This window comes from Gekko japonicus, unplaced genomic scaffold (genome assembly GCF_001447785.1).
Source record: "Gekko japonicus isolate JY-2015 unplaced genomic scaffold, Gekko_japonicus_V1.1 scaffold310, whole genome shotgun sequence".
In the NCBI taxonomy this organism is placed as follows: domain Eukaryota; kingdom Metazoa; phylum Chordata; class Lepidosauria; order Squamata; family Gekkonidae; genus Gekko; species Gekko japonicus.
Window position 1 is genome coordinate 566,846 of NW_015174851.1, and position 22,383 is coordinate 589,228.

The following is a 22,383-nucleotide window of genomic DNA, read 5'->3' on the forward strand; positions in this document are numbered from 1 at the left end:
CACTCCCTAACTACCCAAACATGATCCTATCCACATCTCCACAGGCAGGACTTGAGCCTGTGTTTTGTTCACAAGCAGAGACTGGGTTTGAACTCTTGCTTCCCAGCTGCACATGTTGGTTTGTCCCTACTTGTGTCATATATACAAGGCATGTTTCTCAACTTAGCATACTTAGGAGAGCAGCTGTGGAGATAAACAGTCAGGATACACAACCACCACTCAAACAAAAGCAGCCGGCTATATGGCACAGGAGAATCAGAACTACTATTTGAAAAGCACAGTAACCAAGACTGAGCTCTCAGGCAGCAAGACCCTGGTTCAAATGCCACTTTTGCCATGAACTGATGACATGACTTTAGGCAAGCCATGCCCTCTGACCCTCCACATGCAATGCAGCAATAACACCACTGACCCTTATAAGACTGCAAGAACAAGATAATGTATGTGAAACACTCTGAACTCTCAAGAAGCACTATATAAATGTTTCATATAATAATAATAAGAATCATCATCATCATCATCAAAAGTACCTATATAGAACTAGATGCATGCTTTGCTCCCACTGGCTTCAGTCTACAGAACTTCAAGTGGTCATTCATTTTTAATTGGGCTCTCTGCTACAGAAAACAAAGAGAACACATAGTGAAAGGCCTCTGGTAATTTTTCAGTACTCCTCAGCATCACTGTAGCATCTCAACCGACTGGTGTCTCGAAGGAAGGCTTTTAAAACATTATATTAAGAACTTAAGGACATAAGAGAAGCCAATGTTGGATCAGGCCAATGGCCCATCTAGTCCAACACTCTGTCACACGGTGGCCAAAAATACCAGGTGCCACCAGGAGGTCCAGTAGTGGGGCCAGGACACTAGAAGCCCTCCCACAGTTGCCCCTCCAAACACCAAGAATACAGAGTGTCATTTGCCCCAGCCTGAGAGTTCCTATGTATACGTTGTGGCTAATAGCCACTGATGGACTTCTGCTCCATATATTTATCTAATTCCCTCTTGAAGCTGTCCATGCTTGTAGCGGCCACCACCTCCTGTGGCAGGGAATTCCATGTTTTAATCACTCTTTGGGTGAAGAAGTACTTCCTTTTATCTGTTCTAAACCGACTGCTCAGCAATTTCATTAAATGCCCACGAGTTCTTGTATTGTAAGAAAGGGAGAAAAGTACTTCTTTCTCTACCTGCTCTATCCCATGCATAATCTTTATAAACCTCGATCATGTAACCCCTCAGCCGTCATTTCTCCAAGCTAAAGAGCCCCAAGCGTTTTAACCTTTCTTCATAGGGAAAGTGTTACAACCCTTTGATCATTCTAGTTGCCCTTTTCTGCACTTTTTCCAATGCTATAATATCCTTTTTGACGTGTGGTGACCAGAACTGTACACAGTACTCCAAGAGAGGTTGCACCATTGATTTATACAGGGGCATTATGATACTGGCTGATCTGTTTTCAATTCCCTTCCTAATAATCCCCTAATAAATGGCCTTTTTTATTGCAGTTACACACTGTCTCGACATTTTCATTGAGTTATCTACTACAAGATCTCTCTCTTGGTCAATCTCTGGCAATCTCACCACACAGTTCCTGATGTCTAACTTTCTCTTGCGAAATCAAGCAGTTTGGGAAGCTAGAGTGCACACTTGTGTCAGCGCCATTTTAAAAATTCATTTAGCGGTGTGCACTTAGGCAGATCTTCACCCCATGTGTTTCTCTTTTTAAAACCTTACAAAGAAAGATGCCTATGTGCTTCAGCTGTTTTCTGCCTACAGCTTTGTGGTACACACAGTTGGGAAAGGGGTTAATTGGGAAATTGTGTTTTTTCCAGAGAGGGAGGGGAGAGAGAGGCAGTCTGAGAATGATGCTGTGACTTTAAATAAAAACGTCAGCTCACAGGATGAGGCTTCTCTATTCTCTCCCCCCAGCTTTGAAACTTTTGAAACATTTAATTTTTAAAAAACAGTTTAAAAAAAAAACACTGCCCTCACAGCCACCTCGTCCTGCAATTCTGTTGGCCACCAGCTATCAGGCGTTTGAACTGATACTTCCCATGAGCTCTTATGCACATGCTCAAAGGACAAATAATAAAGAAAAGCTGCCACTCCATGGCTGCTGTCTGATCGGTCCTCCATGGGGTGAGTGTGGGGTAACGCAGGTTATGAATGGGTTGTCTGATCAAATTTCTCCGTTACAAAAAAATAACTGAGAAATTTGAGGCACGGCCAGACCATGCTAACCCTGCCGTGTGACCACTGCTTTAATTCACCCAGGTATCAGCAAGGAGGAAAAGTCACTACTTGCCTCAGGATGCTATTCCTCCATGGAACCCTGCCACCCTCCCTCCAAGTGCCATACATCCCCCAAGTTTTGAAAGTCACTGCACTAAGAAAAACCCTATCTACATTAATACAAAGAGTTCTCAAAAACACGCAACACATTTGACTGATTTCAATAGAGTCAGAAAAGCATTCCTCCATGATATCGTGGAACATTTCAAGAATATGCCAGTGTACATGCAAAGCAGTAAAATGTAACTACCAAGAGAGAAGAAATTTTGCTACACTGAACCTGCCTACTTTTCTAAACCGATATGGTACATGTTGTTCTGGTTTTCAGGACAGGATTGCTAACTTCTTATCAAAGGAGATGTGCAGTTTTCTTTTTTTTCTAACAGCCAATTAGAAAACAGTGAGTAGAAGAAATATTTTTTAAAATTTGGAGTAGAATATGAAAGAGAATTAGCACAGCTCTTGTTAATACTTCATCAGAGATAACACAGAAAGCCAGAAAAAACAGCAAGAGACCCAACAACAGCATGCTAAAAGATCACAAAATCTTGACTATGTCATATGCTCAGTAGCAACAGCCCTATGTAAACCCTAGAAAATATGACAAGCTAAGAATCAGCATGTAATCCAGATTTCACATAGGTTGTATGTAGGAAATAGTAGAAGGGAAAAAACTACTACAAAGATCGAAACAATCCATCCAGTGCTCATATATGAAAAGAGAGAACAGCTTTCACTGGCAATATGGTATATCAAGTTACAATGGATGGGACCTAAAATAACAACATCATGCATTATCATGTATACATACTGCACTGCAGTGTATCAAATGCAACAATATTAGGTTTCACTTTGTACCTGGTGTTAACAACATGGTACCAGAACACTGAAAGACAAGCAGGATACCTTATACAATCAGTGGAATTAATCTAGAAAACATTAAGTGCACTTCTGATCCATTGATTGCAGAGGAACAGGCACTTACAATTTTTTGGGTTGCAGCCAGTGGTTCAAGGAATTCACTCTGGTTGCCCGGTTTTTCATTGCCAACCAGGACTTCAGTATGCATCTGAATTCTAAAGTGGTTCCAAAGCTACCCTTGCCAAGGAGAAGGCATTCTGCTTGAGCAAGGAAGATCTGCAATTTCCATGAATTTCCAATTTAGGCTATAGTCTCTCGTGCTGCATCCCATGCTATTTCCAAAGAGTTCCCCATTCCTCATGAGCAGCTTTTTTGGCCAGGGGTACTACAGAAAACAAGGAATGAAGGAAAGATGTATTCTACTGAGAGGCAGTGTTATTTAGCAGTTAGTGTGTCAGACAAGGAGTAGCGGAACCCAGGTTTGAATTTCCACTCATTCATTAAGTTACCTTGGGCCAGTTACTGTCTCCCAGCCTAGCATACCTCATAGGGCTGTAGCAAGGATGAACTGAAGAAGGGAAGAGCCATGTGGCCCACACTGAACTCCTTGAAGGGACAAAGAAAATATAAATTATGCAAAGTTCTACTCTAGGTTCCTGGGATCCAACCCAACAACTACAATTACTTATATTTCAATGGCAAATTCAACCTTTAAAGATGGGGGAGGGGTTTTTTACATACAAGATGAAGAGAAAAAACTTCTCTCCACTGTGTTCCTAATGTGCTACGTCTAGAAGTGGGTTTAATTTCTCTGGAAGCTCATATATGGATAGACACAATCACTTAGTGACTGAAGCTTGTTCTCTCCTGTACGTTCTGCACCTTTAACATTAACAAACACCTTTCAGTCACAATGGGAAGAGGTACCTTTCAGAGAAATTATGATCCACTGAATATTCTCCTAGCAGCTTAACATGTGTGTTAAGTGCCGTCAAGTTGCTTCTGAGTTATAGCAACCTACGAATTAGTGTCCTCCAAAACATCCTATTGTTAACAGCCTTGCTCAGGTCTTGCAAACTGAGGACGATGTTGGATCATCTTCTTTTCCTGCTGCCTTCATCTTTTCCTAGCATTACTGTATTTTCCAGTGACTCCTCTCATAATGTGACCAAACCAGTTTAGTCATTTAGCTTCTAGGGAAAGTTAAGGCTTGATTTGTAGAACCCACTGACTAGTCCTTTTGGAGATCCATGGTATCTGTAATAGGTAAAGGTAAAGGTTTCCCTTGCTTGAAAGCCAGTCAAATCCGATTCTAGGGGACAGTACTCATCTCCGTTTCCAAGCTGAAGAGCCAGTGCTGTCCGAAGACTTCTCCATGGTCATGTAGCCAGCATGACTAAACACCGAGGTGCACGGAACGCTGTTACCTTCCCACTGAAGTGGTACCTATTTATCTACTTGCAATTTCTTGCTTTCGAACTGCTAGGTTGGCAGGAGCTGAGGCCAGAGACGGGAGCTCACTCTGTCACACAGCACTCGGGTGTCGAACTGCCGAGCTACTGACCTTCCAGTCTGCAACTCAGTGTCTTAACCTCTGAGCCACCACAGCTGTAATACTCTCCTCCAACTCCACATTTCAAAGGAATCAACTTTCTTCCTGTCAGCAGCTTAATAGCCTTGGGTTACTTATCTCAAAGCTAAATCCAAAATCAGGCAAAGGATTTGAGACATCAAACATAAACAACATTAAGTTCTATAAAATACCACCACTTAAGGAACAAGAAATTGGTATTACCAATCAAACTATTTACTTAATTTATGGATTCCCAAACACAGGACAGCTTTTGCTTTGGCCTGTCTCAGTATTCTTCCATCAATTTTATTAGAAGGGAAATACCTTGGTGTGCTGCTTCATGAGCATTTATGCCCTTGTGCTGCTGGGGAAATTGAAATGGCTGGACATATGCTGCTGCACTGACACTTCTTTAATGATCTTAGATATATTACAGCTATCTTCCAAAAAATCCCAGGAAGATCAGAAGAATGCCTTCTATTTGCAGGCCTTGAAGAGCTGCTGGATCTATATAGAGTCTACAAACGAGCAGTGCTGATTTAGTAACAAATACCATTTTTATATTACTTAACAAAAGATTGTGTGTATGTGTGTGTATTCTTATAACCAGTCTGCCATTACATGTTTTACTCTGCTACTCCATGACCGTAATAAATTGATTGAAGAAAAAAATCTACCTTTTAAACTTTTCAATTAACTTTTATGTTATTAGAGCCAACCCCTTCTTCAAACAACCCAGACGGAGACCAAGGGAATTCTAACACCATTATTTAAGATAAAGGAATCCCAAAGAACATCCCACAAAAAAATCACGCCACTTATGATCTCAAAATTATCTTTTATCCAATAATGTTTCTAACTTAGCCACATTAGTAATGAAAACAAAAATAGTGCCTATTTAACAATGAAACATAAGAATTTCTGCTCATGCTCTGAGGTTCTCCTCTTCACATTGTATAGAAGGAGGGAGGTGCTCTTATGAAGAGCGAACACACTTGTCTCAGGAACTGAGACATCAAGATTCAATTATTCTTCCTCATACAATTCACAGAGACAAAAAAAAACCATATTTATCAAAAATGTATATAACAACACCTTTTAGATCAAATAGCTATAGCAATTCTAAAATGAAAAGGATATTTCAGAATCAGTGTGGAATGTGCTTCATCTATGCAATACCTGATACAATACACAATTTATCTCATAGTACCACTCCATAGATTTTACCCTGTACTATCTTCCAAAATCTGAGGTAGCACTACATTTTTAAATTTGTAAATGGAAATTGTTAAGTCCGGCGCTTAACAATGAGTCAAAGAGTGATTTCAGCAAAACTCAGGTTTATTCAGCTCGATAATCAACTTCTCCAACACGGTACAACTCCTCATAGCCCGAACAGCTTGTCCATTTCAGCTGCTCGGTATTTAAACATTCCGGGCTAATGTAGCCACACCTACTATACAAGTTCCAACCTATCAGGTTGTTCGCATAATAGCCCAATCACAAACGTTCCCACCACAGACAGTTCAAATGTGATTGGACATAATACTTTCGGCGCGAATCTCAGCCGACGTCTGAAGCTTAGCATAGCTTCTCTATGGGATGATTCACACTTCATCCCCGTGCATTCAGGGCAGCATCTGAATACACTACAGAAATTTTTTAAAACAAAAATACGCCGTTCATGATTACTATCTTTTTCCATTAAAGAAATATGCTTACAGGAATATACAACTATATCATGCTGCTACTATCTTAAGACAGTGATAGTGCTGTGGCTTACAGGTTTACAACAGCATTTCACTCACACTGGTTGGAAATCTAGGATTAGAACATGTACTTTCTAGAAGCAAAAGGATCAGTTGTTAACATACAAGACAGTTTTGACTCCTCTTACAATGAAAATTAAATGAAATCAGCAATTCTTGCAGAAGATGTAAATAACATCAAGAACTCTGAATGCAGCAACATTATTTATTTGTCAAAAGGACTTTTTAATCGCTGAAATTATTCACAACCCTGTGAAAGCTATAAGGAAGTTGTTAGGTACTTAGTGTTCATTCACTGTCTAAAACAACTATATGATTTGTCTCCTCACTGATAGGTTTTCTTATATTGGATTGCCTACAATGAAAAGATAGCTCATGCATATGCTAATATCCTTTATTTTGTGAGGGGGGACATCCTCCAATGCCCAGATCCCACAAAGAATATTACTAAAGCTCTGACTTTGTGAAGCTGGCCTGTGTTGTATGAATCCAGTGATAAGCCATGGTCTCCCAGCTTTGTGCAAACACAACTACTGAACTAGAATTAGCTGACAGATAACCAAATCCTCAAAATAGGAACACCTATCACATTTTTATCCTATCCCTCCTCGAAGGAGCTCAGGGCAAGGTTCTCTGTTCCCATTTTATCCTCATAATAACTGTTGTTGTTGTTCAGTCGCGCAGTCGAGTCCGACTCTTCACGACCCCATGGACAAGATCTCGCCAGGCCCTCCTGTTTTCCACCATCCTCTGCAGTTTGCTCAATTTCATGTTCGTTGCATCTATGACACTGACTAACCATCTCATCCTTTGCCGTCCCCGTCTTCTTTGACCTTCAATCTTTCCCAGCATCAGGGTCTTCTCCAGGGAGTGCTCCCTTCTCATATGGTGGCCAAAGTATTTGAGCTTCCGTTTCATTATCTGGCCTTCCAGGGAACAGTCAGGGTTGATTTCTTTTAGGATTGACTGATTTGATCTTCTTGCAGTCCAAGGAACTCTCAAGAGTCTTCTCCACCACCATAGTTCAAAAGAATCTATTCTTCGGCGCTCGGCCTTCCTTATAGTCCAGCTCTCGCAGCCATACATGACTACTGGGAATACCATTGCTTTGACCATGCGGACTTTTGTTGGCAGGGTGATGTCTCTACTTTTTATCATACTGTTTAGGTTCGCCATCGCTTTCCTCCCAAGGAGCAGGCGTCTTTTAATTTCATGGCTGCTGTCACAGTCTGCGGTGATCTGGGATCCCAGGAACGTGAAGTCTGTCACTACTTCCACGACTTCCCCTTCTATTTGCCAAGGAGTGATAGGGCCGGATGCCATAATCTCAGTTTTTTTGATGTTGAGCTTCAAGCCCACTTTTGCGCTCTCCTCTTTTACCCTGAGCAAGAGGCTCTTTAGGTCCTCTTCACTTTCTGCCATTAGAGTGGCATCGTCTGCATATCTGAGGTTGTTGATCTTTCCCCCAGCAATCTTAATTCCCACTTGTGATTCATCCATAACTGTAGAACATAGATTAAGCTTCAAGCAAGCAATTAGCCCAAGATAACCCAGTGAACTTCATGAGTGAACAGGAATTAGAACCTGGGCATTCACAACACAATCTGACACTAACCACTACTCATCTTTGTCTCTAAAATAACACCTTCCATGTTCATTTCTCCTCAGTTCTCCTGGAGTGTGGAAGGCTCTATCAATCTGAACAGTCAGCTGTAACAGATCCTAAAATCCCACAGAATAGGCACCTGCATTTATAATGGCTCACTACACTGCAGCAGTCCAACTGTAGAGCACGCAGAAGCAAAAGCGAAAGGCATCACTTTCAACTTTTATTATGCTGGAACACAGAAATATGGAAGTCCAACAGTATGAAAAGGCCACTGGCAGACTGCCACACTGAAATTACAGGGAAATCATGAGAAAGACACTGATGACCGACAGTATCACCCCACCAGCTAGATTCAAGTCCAGTAGCACCTTAGAGACCAACAGGATTTTCAGGGTATGAACTCTCAAAATCTCATACCCCAAAAATCTTGTTGGTCTTTAAGGTGCTTTTGGACTCAAATCTAGTGTTCTACTGCAGACAAGCACAGCTACTCTCTGAAAATTGCTACCCATCACTAAGTTGTACCGAGAGAGAGAAATGGCCAGAATTAAACAGTTGGCTACAGTGGTATAGCTTCAAATAATAGACATCGGATGTGTGGAATAATTCATATTTCCCCACAATGTCTAGAGTATGGGGGGACAGGGGGGGTGGAATTCCAGAGCCTTTAGAAGCCTAGGAAACACCATCTATTCAGTTCAGTGATTGCCAACATTTTGACTACACAAGGTATTTCAAAAAGAGTCTAGCCTTGTTAAGTGTTCATTTGTCAGTCCCAGAGGCTAACTAAATGACTTCTAGCCAATAGCTCCTAGCAGCACATGAATATGTACCACTGCTATCGAATGTCCAATCAAAAGCTTTTGCCAACCCATCATTTGGTACAGATTAAGCACAGGCACAGAGATTCTAGCTGGTCCCATCTGCCCAGGTTTCTGCTCAAATAGAAGTGAGTCAGAAGGTGGAATCTGCAGTCAGTATTACTGAACTCCTAAACCCTTGCTTAGTTCAAAATTATGACCCCTGTTAAGGCTTATTTTCTACCTAGGAATGTAATGGACACTTGAAATGCTGTATACACACAATGCACGGAATAAAATATCTATGATGGTAGAAGCCCTTCTAGTAAGGCTTTTATATAAGGTGAAGGAAGGTTCCCTTGCTCGAAAGCCAGTCCGACTCTAGGGTTGCGGTGCTCATCTCCGTTTCAAAGCCGAAGAGCCAGCGCTGTCCGAAGACGTTTCCGTGGTCATGTGGCCGGCATGACTAAACACCAAGGCGCACGGAGCGCTGTTACCTTCCCACTGAAGTGGTACCTATTTATCTACTTGCAAAAAAAATAATAATGAAATGGCACTGACTACATGTAGACAGCTACATACATACTGCTGGGGAGTCACTTGTTCACTTGCTTGCATTGCATGATACATTCTAAATCAAATAAATCAACACTAATTACCATTGCTTGCAATCCACAGAGAACAGGAAGGTATTCACCCAATTGGAGTCTCAACCATAGTAGAGCCTACAGCATCAGGTTGGGATGTTTATTTTTTGTTTGATAGTTTGTTTACTTATGTAAATATTTACTGTTTCTGTTTACTTTCTATGAGCAAAGGAAACTATAGAACATGGAACGCTGGTCAACAGCACTTGAAGTATGTTGTACAATCTGCCTAAAAGCATTTTAAATCTGCATTAGGAGACACCGAGGACTAATGAGATACCAAGGACTGCAGCATATTCAAATAGTTTTACTAACCTTACTTGGCCTGATAGCACTGTGTTTTGGGGCACCATCTTTCACTGGAGAAGTAGCAGGAATTGGTATAGTGTGAAGGCTAAAAGGCCAAGCTGTGGATCAAGAAACCTCCAGTTCCAGTCTAATTTCTGCCCTGAACTGAGTGGCTGTCCTTACAAAAGTCACTCTGCCTCTCATTCTCAGTCTACCATCTGCAAAATGGGCACAGTAATAACCTACCTTACAGACTTACATAATAATGTAAAGAGCTTTGAAGACTTTGAAGCACTGTAGTGATGTGAGATGTTATTTCACTGAAGTAAGTTTGCTGGCTACAGGGCTCTCCCATATGTGAAATGCTCATGACAACAGATTATTTAGTTAAATGTAGAAGGTTTCACTTTCAGTGTGGATTGCCACCTTCAACCAACTGTAAAATAACTGTGCAACACACTTAGTTAAAAATGTCAGATGTAACTGGAAATGGTATTTGGGAAATCATTCCCTTGTATAGTACCGGCTCGCTAAACTGATGGACCTTAGGGCAGTGGTGGAGAACCTATGGCACGGGTGCCAGAGGTGGCACTCAGAGCCCTCTCTGTGGGCACGCGTGCCATCGCCCCAGCCAGGCCCAGACCATCATTAAAGTGCGGAATTCTCTGCCAAATAATTTTAAGTAAATGAAAGCATTTGGGATTGCTTTCCTTACTTTGTTTGGATCATCTTAAGTTAATGTGGGGTTTTTTTCTAAAGTAGAACCTCAGTATTCAGGTTTAATAGCTGTGTTGGCACTTTGCGATAAATAAGTGGGTTTTGGGTCGCAGTTTGGGCACTCGGTCTCTAAAAGGTTCGCCATCACTGCCTTAGGGATAGCAGAGCTACTGAGTATGGTATCTTATGCAGACTACAACGTCACTCTTTCTCATCCACCCCTTAAAATTCAACAGCTTTCTGGAGTATTTACCAGTAGCAAATTGTGGTCCTGTAGTTACATGGCTTCTTCTTATGAAGTGCCTCACATGTCTATATGACAAACTATGGGCACAATGACAATCTTCTCCTTCCTGTTTAGTAAGCCAGAGTGGTGATTGCTATCTAACCAACCCGACAACAAGCCCACTACAGGCTAATAGTGTAGTTAAAGTATCAGGACAGGGTAGTCACAAAAGGTAGCTTTAAAAAAAACCCTAGTGTTTAAAACAAGAACATAGAGGCCCCGGTCACACGGGAGGTTTTGGGCCGGAAGAGGGACGGATCGGGGGCACAGCAAACGGGCGCGAGCACACCGCAACATCTGGGAATCGGTGTGCACCCATCCCCAATCCGCCCCTTCCGGCCTAAAACCCTCTGCAAAAAAAAACAACAACCAAGTAAAAGGTAGCACCAACCTGGAACGGCGCAGCAAGTGCGGCCATGAGATTGCCAGCGCGCCCGTCTGCAGGAGCAATCAAGGTTCCTGGCCGAACTGCGCACGCGCACACATGCGCACTTTGGCTGCCTCGCTCTCCCTGCAGTGGCTTCCCCCCCGACATCTGATCGTGCCGGGGAGCAACTGTGCGGCGGCTCAGGGGAGCTATGTGATCCCGCCGCCGCGTGTTTCTTTTGGTGCGGCCGCACTTCGACCATTCTTTTTCCCCCCGTGTGGCAGGGGCCATATAAAGGTAAGATTGCCAGAGATTGACCAAGAAGAAGCCATATAAAGGTAAAGTGTGCTGTCGAGTCATAATCAACTCATGATAACCTCATAAAGTTCCACCTGATGGGGTTTTCAAGGCAAGACATGAGCAGTGGTGGTTTGCCATTACCTTCTTCTAGAAGAACATGCCATCGAGTCACAACCAACTCATAGCAAGCCCACTGACAGAGCACTTCAGACAAGAGACGAGCAGAAGTGGCTTGCCATTGCCTTCCTCCTCATAGCAACCCCAGTCTTCCTTGGTGGTCTCCCAGCCAGCCCTGCTTAGCTCCCAAATTCTGATAAACTTAGGGTAAGGTGGACTATTCAGGCTGTACTTTGCAAGAAAATCTAGGTAGAGGAAAAGATGAATCAAACCACAAGATTTACAGGGGGGATGGGGTAACTTTCATCCCCCTTTGGCTTAAACAGCTATTATCCAGAATGAGTTTTTTACCTGAGTAAGATGATCCAAAACAGAGTAAGTACAGAAATAAAAACAAATCAAAACCCACACACTAGTAACTGTAAATTACGTATTAAAAATTCACCACACTTATTCAAATGTATTGTCCTGCACACATGCACACCCACACACCTTTCTGAGCATAGGGGAAGCCAGAACTCATTCTATTGGCTTTCCCTGTCCCCACTTCAGAGACAATTTATTGAGAATAAAGTTTGTGTCAAAGTGTTGTTTCCCAGTACACAAGAACTTAGAGCAATAACAATATATGTTTCCCAATCATGCAGTTATTTCAAGGTTCTCCATACTCTGAAAGGGGCAGACCAACTAACAAATATAATACTTCTCTGCAAAGGCTTTTGCACAATTTAGGCCCTATTCCAATTATGTCAACAAATCAGTTAATTTAAAAGAAGCCTTTTCCTGTACTTTTAGCAGACGTCCTTAGAACTCCTCAAGATGACTTCCACCTTCTTCAAACATGCTTCCTTTCCCCCCAACCAGCTGGTCAACTATATCGCTTTGCCAAATTCTAAGGGAGGGAAATCACCTTTTTCTAAACTGTCTCACTTACTAACTTAAATAACTGATCTACTTAACAAGAGGAACAAGTAGTTAGCAAAAAATAGTTATGTGCATATTTAGAGTGTAAAATAACAGAAGGCAATTTAACAGATGATGGGAACAAAGCCACTTAGTGTTTTGAAGGTCAAAGTTGGACAGGGAAGGGGGCTCAGATGAACTTCACTGCTTAGTGCAACGTTTACTCCAGTACTTGAAAGTTTATCAAAAAGGTGGCCGTTGAAAACAGTAACTCTCCCTGGGTTTTGACATGGAATCTTCAGGAAATAAATCAGAATAATGTATTGCTGCACCACAGTATTTTCAACAGGAGGTCTGTTCTTCACAGTGAAGCAGAACGGCATTATGTCAGAAGATGTGCCAGGCATTGTTCTTGTCACTTCAAGTGGGACTCCTAGGAGAGCCTTAAGAACTGTTTGCTTGCAGGATATATTGATTTTGTTGCTGTTTTAGTTACAAAAGCATTATAGCACTTTTTTGGGCCTCAAAATAAACTGTGCGAATAAAAAGAAGGTACACCTAAAAGACACCAGATCAGAGACAAATTTGGGAGGTTTAGGTTTGTTTTGATAGGAAAGCATGATAAAAATATGAAACAGATCAAAGGTTTGCATATTAATATAAGCTTTAACTTTTTTCTAGACATTTTTTCCTACTTAATTTATATCCCAACCTTTCTCCCGAACGGGAGCCCAAAGAAGCTTATGTCAATCTCCCCTCCTCCACAGTATCCGCACAAAACCCTTGTGAAGTACATTAGGTTGAGACTGTGTTACTGGCTGGCCCAAGGTCCCCCAACCAGCTTTCATAGCACAGTGGGGATTTGAAATTGGGACTCCCAGATTCTAGTTTGACACTCTTCCCATTAGATCATGCTAGCTCTCATTAAAGAACATAAGGAGAATGAAGTAAAAGTATACACCAAAACTGACAAAATGAAGATGACTCAACTAGGAACCAAATCAAATAAAAACAAGTAAGTGTGGTAGCACAGGAAATGTATCCTATTACACCTCTTAAGAAGCAAGTCCTACTAAACACAGCAAGACTGGAGTCTAAGACAGAGGACCAGCATCAGTGTCTTCATATCTCAGACCTCAAAATACCTACTTGATAGCAAGTGGCAGACATGTGCTTAGGATCACAGCATCGCTAGCTGGGACTCCTCAGCATTACCTCTTCAGTCTCCCCAACCAACCGGGGGGGGGGGGGGTGCCAGCAGCATCCGTTTCTAGACTGCATGAGAATTCTTGGACCAGCTCCCACCAATCGGGCTTCCAGTTCAGAATCTGATTAATAAGAAGCTAGAGATATCGGGAGGGGTGGGGTTTTAAAAGAAATACCACCAAGAGGGTGCTCAGGCTCGCATGCCCAGGCCCAAAAGACTCAGCACTTCCCCGCTCAACTGAACGAATCCCAAGGTTATGGAAGAGTTAAGCCGCCTGAAGTCTGTGCGGTTTTGGCTCCACCGGCTGATTCCTCGGGCGAGGTATAAACAGAGCTGCCGGATTCCAGGGGGCTGCTGATCTCAGTGTATCTGGAGTAGCTTCCCCAAGTCTGTCCCGAGCGCTCGAGGAAAACAGAAGCCGCTCCCAAGTGTCAGATTTTAAGCTCTCTTCTAACCCGCCTTTTAGTGTTTACTCAGCAGAACTACGGATACCTCGGTCAGGTCCCCCAGACGCTTCAGAACTCAACCCGGCTCAGGAAAACCACCTGAAAAAAAAACCCCCCGACATCAAATCTACACATGCCGAAGCTATGCTTGACTTCTATCAACTCCCGCCCGTGGACGTCTTGCCAAAAAGGATCGGGACCCCTTTAAGACGCCAAATAACGAAGAAAGCCATACCGCGCGCGAAGCAAGGCGCTCTGCCAGCGAGCGATGCCTTCGCCTAATGGAGTCAAATACGCTTTAAGTGGCGAACTGGCGACGAGCGAGTACCGGGCGAGCCTTGCCCAGATCCGGATACAAGCCACTTCCTTCTCCCTGGAACGACCTAGTTCGTGGCCGGCTACTTTGGCCACCCGCGCAGCAGCCAGATTCCTCCGGAGGGAGACGCTTCAATCATCGGCTGATCTCCATACGGGGAGGCGGTGGGGCGCAAAGAACTGAACGAGCCTGGCGCGTCCCTCCCGCGCACAGCCCCCCTAGAGCCGCTGGGAAACGCTCCCAACTTCGGCGCCTGGAGTCGGGCTACCGAAGCCAACTTGCGCGGGAAAACAGCGCCGCGACCCCACTCCAGGAACTGCTGGGCGGGCGGGCAGCCTCGCGCCGGAGAAGCCTGCAGCTGTGCGTTGCCGCCTCCACTGGGACTTACCTACCTTCCTGCTGCTGTCTTTCTTGGTAGCTGGGCTAGAGCGCTCCGAGCTCCCGCCTCGGGCTTGTTGCAGGCAACTGAGAGCGGAGCGTCCTCCCGCCGCGCGGCTCCCTAGAGCACGAGGAAACGAGAAAGTCTCCGGCCACTGCCCCGCCAAGCTCCTCTCACACAATCGCTTAAGTGGCTCTTGCTCGGCTCACTCCCGGTAGCAGCGGGCCACCCAGCTGTGAGCCCAGAGGAGAGAGGGGCGGGAGGGCACGTGCACGCGCGGAGCCAATGGCAAGAAGCAGTCTCGCCGCCTTCCTTTCTTCCCCCGCCTTCTTTCCCATGCCATGTGACCCCTCCTTCAGAGCTTGAGTTCAGGTTTGGGACTATCCCGGGAAAGGAATGGGAGTGAGAAAGGGGGGGAGGGATTGCTAACGAAGAATGACTGTTTCGAGGTGCTTTCGCCAGGAGTGCTTGGTAGCTGAACTGGTAGCAAGGTTTTAGTGGAAGGGACCGGGGGGAGACTTAAAGTACAATTAAAAAGAAGTTGGATACAATAAAAAGAGGAAGGAGGAGTTAAGGTAATATGGGTTAAAAAATGTGAACGTATATGACATCATATCAGATGGCGCCGTTCCTCTGTCAATTATAACGCAAAGCTTTTACTGCAATAAATTTGTTTGATCTTTAAATGCAACAAGGTTCTTCTTTTACTTATATTTCGTCGTGGAAAATGCCGTCCAGCCACAGCTGACTTATGACACGCCATAAGGTTTCCAAGTGTGTCATTACCTGCCTTTGCCTATGACCTTACTTTTCCTTGGACATACATATCCCTGTTATGTATTGGGACTGAAACATTCCAGGACTGTTCTACCTGAGACAGGCTGAGCTTGGAGCCTAAGAACAATAGCCCACCAGGACTCTGGAAGCAACCAATCAAGAAGTAATATTATGTAAATAGCCTATCCTTGGGAGTGGGGTCTGTTTGGGTGTGGTTTTTGTATGCTATTTAATAGGGCTGCTGCCCTGGAGTCTTCAGTCTTGTTCTTGCTAAAATCACTAATTGAGTAGAGCTGATCACTGCTCATCCATGGAACCCACTATTTAACAGATCCTTTCCAAATACTAACTAAGGCCAACCCTGCTTAGCTTCCGAGATCCGACAAGACTGGGCTATCCAAGTTAAATCTCATTTATCTCAATAGGATTTATATTCCAGTACACTCCAGGAAGAACTTAAAGGGAGAGTGCTAATTTGGGATACTCCGTTCCTTTTAAAAAACAAAACATGCTAGCAAGTTTCTAATGTAGAAAATTCCAGTTTTTTTTTCCTCTGCAGGAATAAGGACAAATGAATTCTGTCCCATATAATAATAGGTCTAAATTTGTAACAAGGGCAAATACTGTCCAATAGCACTGCAATGCTTTCTGCTTTGTAAGTGTTGCTAGCTGACCTAAAACCTGTTCTTCTGCTTAGATGTACATAAGACTGTAGCCTTTTGCAAATTATTTTTCATATTTGTAGAGAAATTACCTGAATTTCCAGTAACAAAAATACTAAAAAACAAAAGAATTCTGCAACTTAAACTTGTGTACTTTGAAGTATCTCATATTTCAGTGAATCTTGGTCTAAATAAATGTTGCAGCCAAGCAATCAGATCCTTATCTAGTTTCCTTTTGAAATCTTGCCTTCCCTCCAATGAGCTTTTGGCAGTATGCATGGTTCTCTCTTCCTCCATTTTGCCTTCAAAGCCTGTAGCAAGGATTTTTTAATTTGGGGGCCTTTAAATAAGTTGGGGGGCACCCTCCCACACACACACACACCCAAGTGAGCAGCCCCGATCCCACCCTTCCCTCCAACCAGTCAGTCTCTCTCTCTCTCTCCCTCTCAAAAATAGTTGTACCAACTTCTTGGTGACTGGGCTGCCCCCCCCCCCAGGTGGGATCACTCCAAGAGAGAAGGAGTGCCGCCCAGCCAGCCCACTCCATCTACTTGCACCACAGCTGGAAAAGAGAGAGAGAGATGAAGTTGGGGAGGGGCATTTCCACAGGCTGCCCCCAGTCAGGAGGGGGGGACCTTAGCATCTGAGCCCCACACCAGAGAAGTGGTCCAGGGCGGTGGGCAGGTAGCGCACCGGGAAGTCTTTGGTGCTGTAGATGAGCACCAGGCTGGTCTTGCCCATGGGGCCACCGCCCAACAAGACGCACTCCAGCCTGGGTGGCTCTGGCACTTGCCCCCACGGGCCGTGCGGAGGCACTCATGGCAAAGCTGCAACACCCAGCATTGGCACTGGCAAAAGCTGAGGGCATGCACACAGTGGCCACCGAGCAGCAGCACACTTGCCCCACCCACCCCCACCAGGCTGGCGCTACCTTGGTGATGGCAGTGGTACTCCACCTGGAAAAAGTCGGGAGGTCTGGGCGGTAAGTCGGTGGGCTTAGCTCCAAGATGCCCCACTGTAGCTACAGGTCTGTTTCGAAGTACCTCTTGCAAGGTACATTAGGTTGACAAGAGTAACTCACCCAAGGTCTCCTAGTGAGCTACATGATCTAGTGGTGATTTGAACCCAAATTTTCCAGTCCTAGTCTGACAATAATGCCTATGCCATACAAGATCCTAGGCAGAGCTAAGTGTGTTTAAACTCACTCATGACAGTTGGCTTAACTGTGTTTAACACTACATAGGACTGGGATTCAGGGTTCATGTTTAAAGATCAATTTTTCTTTACCCAATATAATGTTTGGATTTGGTGGAATCAGGCCCATAGCCATGGGGGGGGGCTGGTGAGGGTGACACCCCCTCATGAATGTGCCCTGCCTCATTAACCAACCGTGCCCTCCCCCCCCATTTTGCTTCTGTAATGTATCCAGTCCAGACAAATCCAGAGACAAACGTCGAGCTTCGCTCCAAGAGACAATGGACTATGCGGATCCTAGCCCGCTCCAATCAGGGGGCTAGGTTCCCGGCCAAGAGCCTATGGGACTCTCGGCCACTGTAAATAACCTATAGGGAAATAGGGTTGTTTTTTGGGTGGCGGTTTCTCGGGGGATATAAGCCGGCCTGGGAGCCGGCCAAAGTCGTCTTGTTCCAGATAGAATAAAGTACGCTTTGCTGAAATCACTCTCTGTTTGCGTACTTTTCAAGTAGCCAGGGTCAGCTGTCAGCATTGACTCCTGGAGCTCCTGACTTTCCTCAGCTGCTTCTTGTGAGCTGGGCCCAGGCTCTGCAACACTCAAGGTGTATTCCTCCAGGCTGAGTTCCAACTGGTCAAGCTGACCCACGACAGTATGATACTTACACTAAAGACAGGGTTATCTTGCTACCTGCACACAATGTGACCACAAATATTTGACCTTACAGAGGTTGACTTGGAGACTTCCCACTGTTTTCAATTAAGCTTATGTAAATTTAAGAGTGCCCTGCCTTTGTTGATACAAGAATTGCCCAATAACAGTATTACACCCTAATGAGTGATCAGCTCTGTAGTTTCTTTAGGACAACTACAGTGCTCTGAATCCTCTTGGTACAAGTATGGATGTATAAATATATGCACCTACAGGCTAAATTCCCACTTCTACTGAAGTCAATATCAAATCTCCTATTGATTTCAATATGACCACTCCTAGTATTGTGGAGTTCAGCTGTGCTACAGACCAATTCTATGTACGTCTGTATGTAACTTCCCATGTAAGAGTGTGTAGGAAGGAACATTTAAAAGTGGAGTACAATCTGCATACCTAAGCAAATATCTCTCCATGAGTATTAAATGGAATAAGCATCTTTCCAGACTCCTATATAACGAGGAAGTAGTAATTTACAGATAAGAACTGAAGTGCAAAGCAAACTGAGTTTACAATAAAGTCTGTGGCTAATCCAGGAATTGAATTTCTTAACTGAGGTTAGTGTCTGATATTTTGATTTGTGGTTTTTAAAAGGAGGCAAATACAATAATGGGCAAGAGATGGGTAGGCAGTGCTGTATTATACGACTCAAAAACTCTGAAATTGCATTAATACAGCAACCATCAGAAATCAGTATGGAATACAAAAGGCTCTGCAGTGGTAACTACATTACAACTACAATTAGTGATTTATTTACTTCATTAATACTCCCCTTTTCTCCTCAATGGGGACCCAAAGTGGCTTAAAATCTTTGACCCTCCTTCTTTTTATCCTCACAACAAACCTGGGGGGCAGGTTAAGCAGAGTGTGTCGCTGGCCCAAAGTCCTGGCAAGTTTTCATGGCAGAGTAAAGATTTGAACCCAGGACTTGAGACCCTAGTCTAACGCTCTAACTACTGCACTGTTTTTGCATTTGAAAATGCAGATGGGGGAAGGGGAACCAATATTGCCTGGTCCCTTCACACCATTAGTTCCCGAGGCATTTCTAAATGGCTGAATACGGGCCCAATCTCTGGATGCCCATCTCTGGGCCCATCCACGGGCCCAATCTCTGGATGCCATAACATTTAATTTGGCCCTTAGGGATAATGTGACAAATGGCAAAACAATGTGACGACTGACAGTTACTTGACTTTACTAACCTCCAGCCCTACCCTTAAATCGTCAGGTGATGCCTCCCTTTTCTACTATTGTGTAGTTTGCTTTTACTGTTAAGTAAGGTCCCCCCCCCCCCCTACTTCACTAAGATCTTTACTTGGCACTTACGAGAAGGCAAGATTATCCTAATTTTTATTGTGTGTGTTTACTTATTTATTTGCTTGGATTTTTACCACAAGTGCTCAGGACCCAATCCACCATGAAGGAAAAGAGACTCTGAAAAATAAAAATAAAATAATCTCATAATAAAAATGTTGCGTAAACACAATAAGATTCAGATCCTAATTCACTGGTGCAGAAATGTATAGTGCTTTTCAAATTCACAAGCCAGGCTATTCTTCCGGAACTGAAAAAGTGATTGCAGGGGGCATTAAGTTGTGGCATGAAAAAGAAGGTACTTTCACAAAGTGATAGCGCTGTAGAGAGCATAACATGTGCTTTGTTGTGCAATTCTGTATCAGAGTCCGTAGCAAATAAACAACCATGTAAAACAAGACTCCTATTCAGTCAAGAGAATCTGGTCTGACAGCATCATAAAATACAAGACAGAAGCTTCAGTAGTTTTCAGTATCAACAAGACTTAATATTCCAAGGAGACCATTTTTATACTTTATTAGTTTCCTTTGAAATATCCACATCCCACCACATATGTACAATTATGATTCGGGATAATACTATATCTATTTATATTGGCTTTTCACAATTAAGTAGGGTGTCAGTTTCTTAAGTGTCTTCTGTGTCTTTAATAGGTGCATATCAGCAAAGAATTACAACAGATTTAACTTTTCCCTAGATGGAGACAGGGAAACTGAGAAAACTGCATCTGTTGAACTTTCATTTTTCATGCTGAATAAAAACCAAGAAGCTGTTTTCAGTGTTATTAATCTAGCCCATCCTAAGGAAGAGACACCCATGACCACTAATTATACCAAAGTTCTATCTTATATCTGGGGAAACACTTTTCTCTGTTAGTGTGACTCTGAATCATATATTATTTAGATATTTATACAGTACATTTCTCTCTTCCTCCATTTTATCCTTATAACACTGTGAGTTGGTTAGGCTGAAGCAGAAAATGTCTAGCGAAAGGTTACCCAGCAAGCTTCCATGGCAGACTGGGGATTCAAACCTGATTCTTCCAGGTCCTAATCTGACATTATATCATCACCTTTTACCTGAGCAGAGTCATCAAACAAACATTGGCCAAAATTTATTTTTCAAACCTCATTCCAAGTCGCCAGTAATAGCCCTATTGTACTGGTCTGGATTAGGATATTTTCTGTGTCCAGAGTGTGCATATTTAAAAGTATTTTTCAATGGAAAATAGATAAGAACTAGGAGCAAGAACAAAGTAAAACCAGGGATAGATTAATGTGGAAGGCAAAAATCTCCCCTTGAACCAACTAAATTTGAATAAAATGAACTAGGGATACAGGACAGTCTGAACATGGCTTAGTGTGTCATGTTTCACACTAGTATAACCATTGGCTGCTGACATAACAGAATTCCTTTGGATTTCTAACACCTTCTAATTGAAGATGAAAAATTATTTGGATGGGGTATAAGCATTGGAGAATAATGGCAAGTTGCCAACAGCCAGAGATTTTCAAGTAATTGTATTAGTCCTTAGCTGCAGGAAAACTTTATTTATTTATTTATTTAAATTTATAACCCGCCCTCCCCGCGAATGGGCTCAGCCACCAGTTATGATACATTTCAAAATGCATAACAAATTCTGCCTTCATGTTCATGCTGTCATGCATTTCCTGAACTGTCACTGCAACAGTGTTTATCACTGAACCTAATAACCCACAAAGTTGTAACCTACCAAGCTGAAGGAACCAGCCCACTAGCCATATACCAAGGTCTATCAGGGCCATATATCTGGTTTAGCTGCCCATTTGGCAAGACAAAATGAGAAAGGGGAGGGGGGAGAGCATGCAGCTGATGACTTTTAGGAGCCTGGATGGCTGGTGGGCTGCATTCAGCGAGGTGGGTAATAAGTTGGGCAAGCCTGACCTAACAATACAAATTCTAAGGTGATTCATAATAAAGCACGGGAAGCGTAGCATAAAATTATGTGTCATTGCCTGGCATGCCTTGCTGTTAATTATCAGCCAGTGATTATTATATTAGCCACATGTAGAGACTAATTATGAATCACTGGCTAGAAGGTAAATGTAAGTCCCTGACCCTGAGAATGTAAATCCTACTTCTTCCACTTCAATTAGACTTCTGACTAAAGACCCTTGGAGCATCCAGCAACCCAAATTTATAGTAAGTAGGCATAGATTTCTTTCCCCCCCACACACACAAGCTTATGAATTTGGTGTTATGACTTCAGGTTTAGTATATTTGAGATGTGATGGATCATATTCCAATCCTGTAATCCAATAATGCAAATTATTAAAAAGCTCCCCACTAGTGATGGGCATAAGCTGGAAAAATGCAGTTCAGTTCATGCTTTGTATAAAGCCAATCTCTTCTTCTTTCTGTGCAATCTAGAGACATCAAAGTCACAGGGACCTCCCCCAGATGCTCCTGTACATGACCTCCATGTTATGTTGCTTTGAAGCTTGGTAAACATTTAGATTGAGCAGAAACAGTCTGTCTGGAAATGTATCCATTCATGAACCAGCACAAATCAACATGAACAGCTTGAAAGTTTGTGGAAAGTTCATGCCAGTTGACCTGCCATGAACTTCACAAACCACAAACGGGCCAAAACTCATCACAAACTTCAGTTTGTGAGCCAGTTCATGCCCATTCCTACTCCCTACTATTAAACACTGTGGAGAAAATACAAGGAATAAGCAGGTGGAAACAGTGATTATCTAAAATCTAAAAAAAACCACTAAAAAAATCTCTTTCAAAATGTTTTCTTAGAAAGTCCTCTCAGAAGGAACTGAAACATGATCATTTCAAATGGTAATAAGAGCTTCAAAAGCCT

At 43.1% G+C, this 22,383-nt stretch overlaps 1 protein-coding gene across 2 annotated transcripts in view; it reads right to left on the reverse strand.

Annotated features, from left to right (window-relative positions):
- The window catches only part of STXBP6 (syntaxin binding protein 6), a 175,907-nt gene extending 160,785 nt beyond the window's left edge, over window positions 1-15,122 (reverse strand). Inside the window, exon 1 of one of the 2 annotated variants that reach the window (XM_015424536.1) lies at window positions 14,890-15,122. The gene's annotated coding sequence lies outside the window, so the exon portion shown is untranslated. Of the gene's footprint in view, window positions 1-14,885 lie in introns of both variants that reach the window. The other variant, XM_015424538.1, reaches the window with a different exon arrangement.
- Window positions 15,123-22,383: the final 7,261 nt, after the last annotated feature.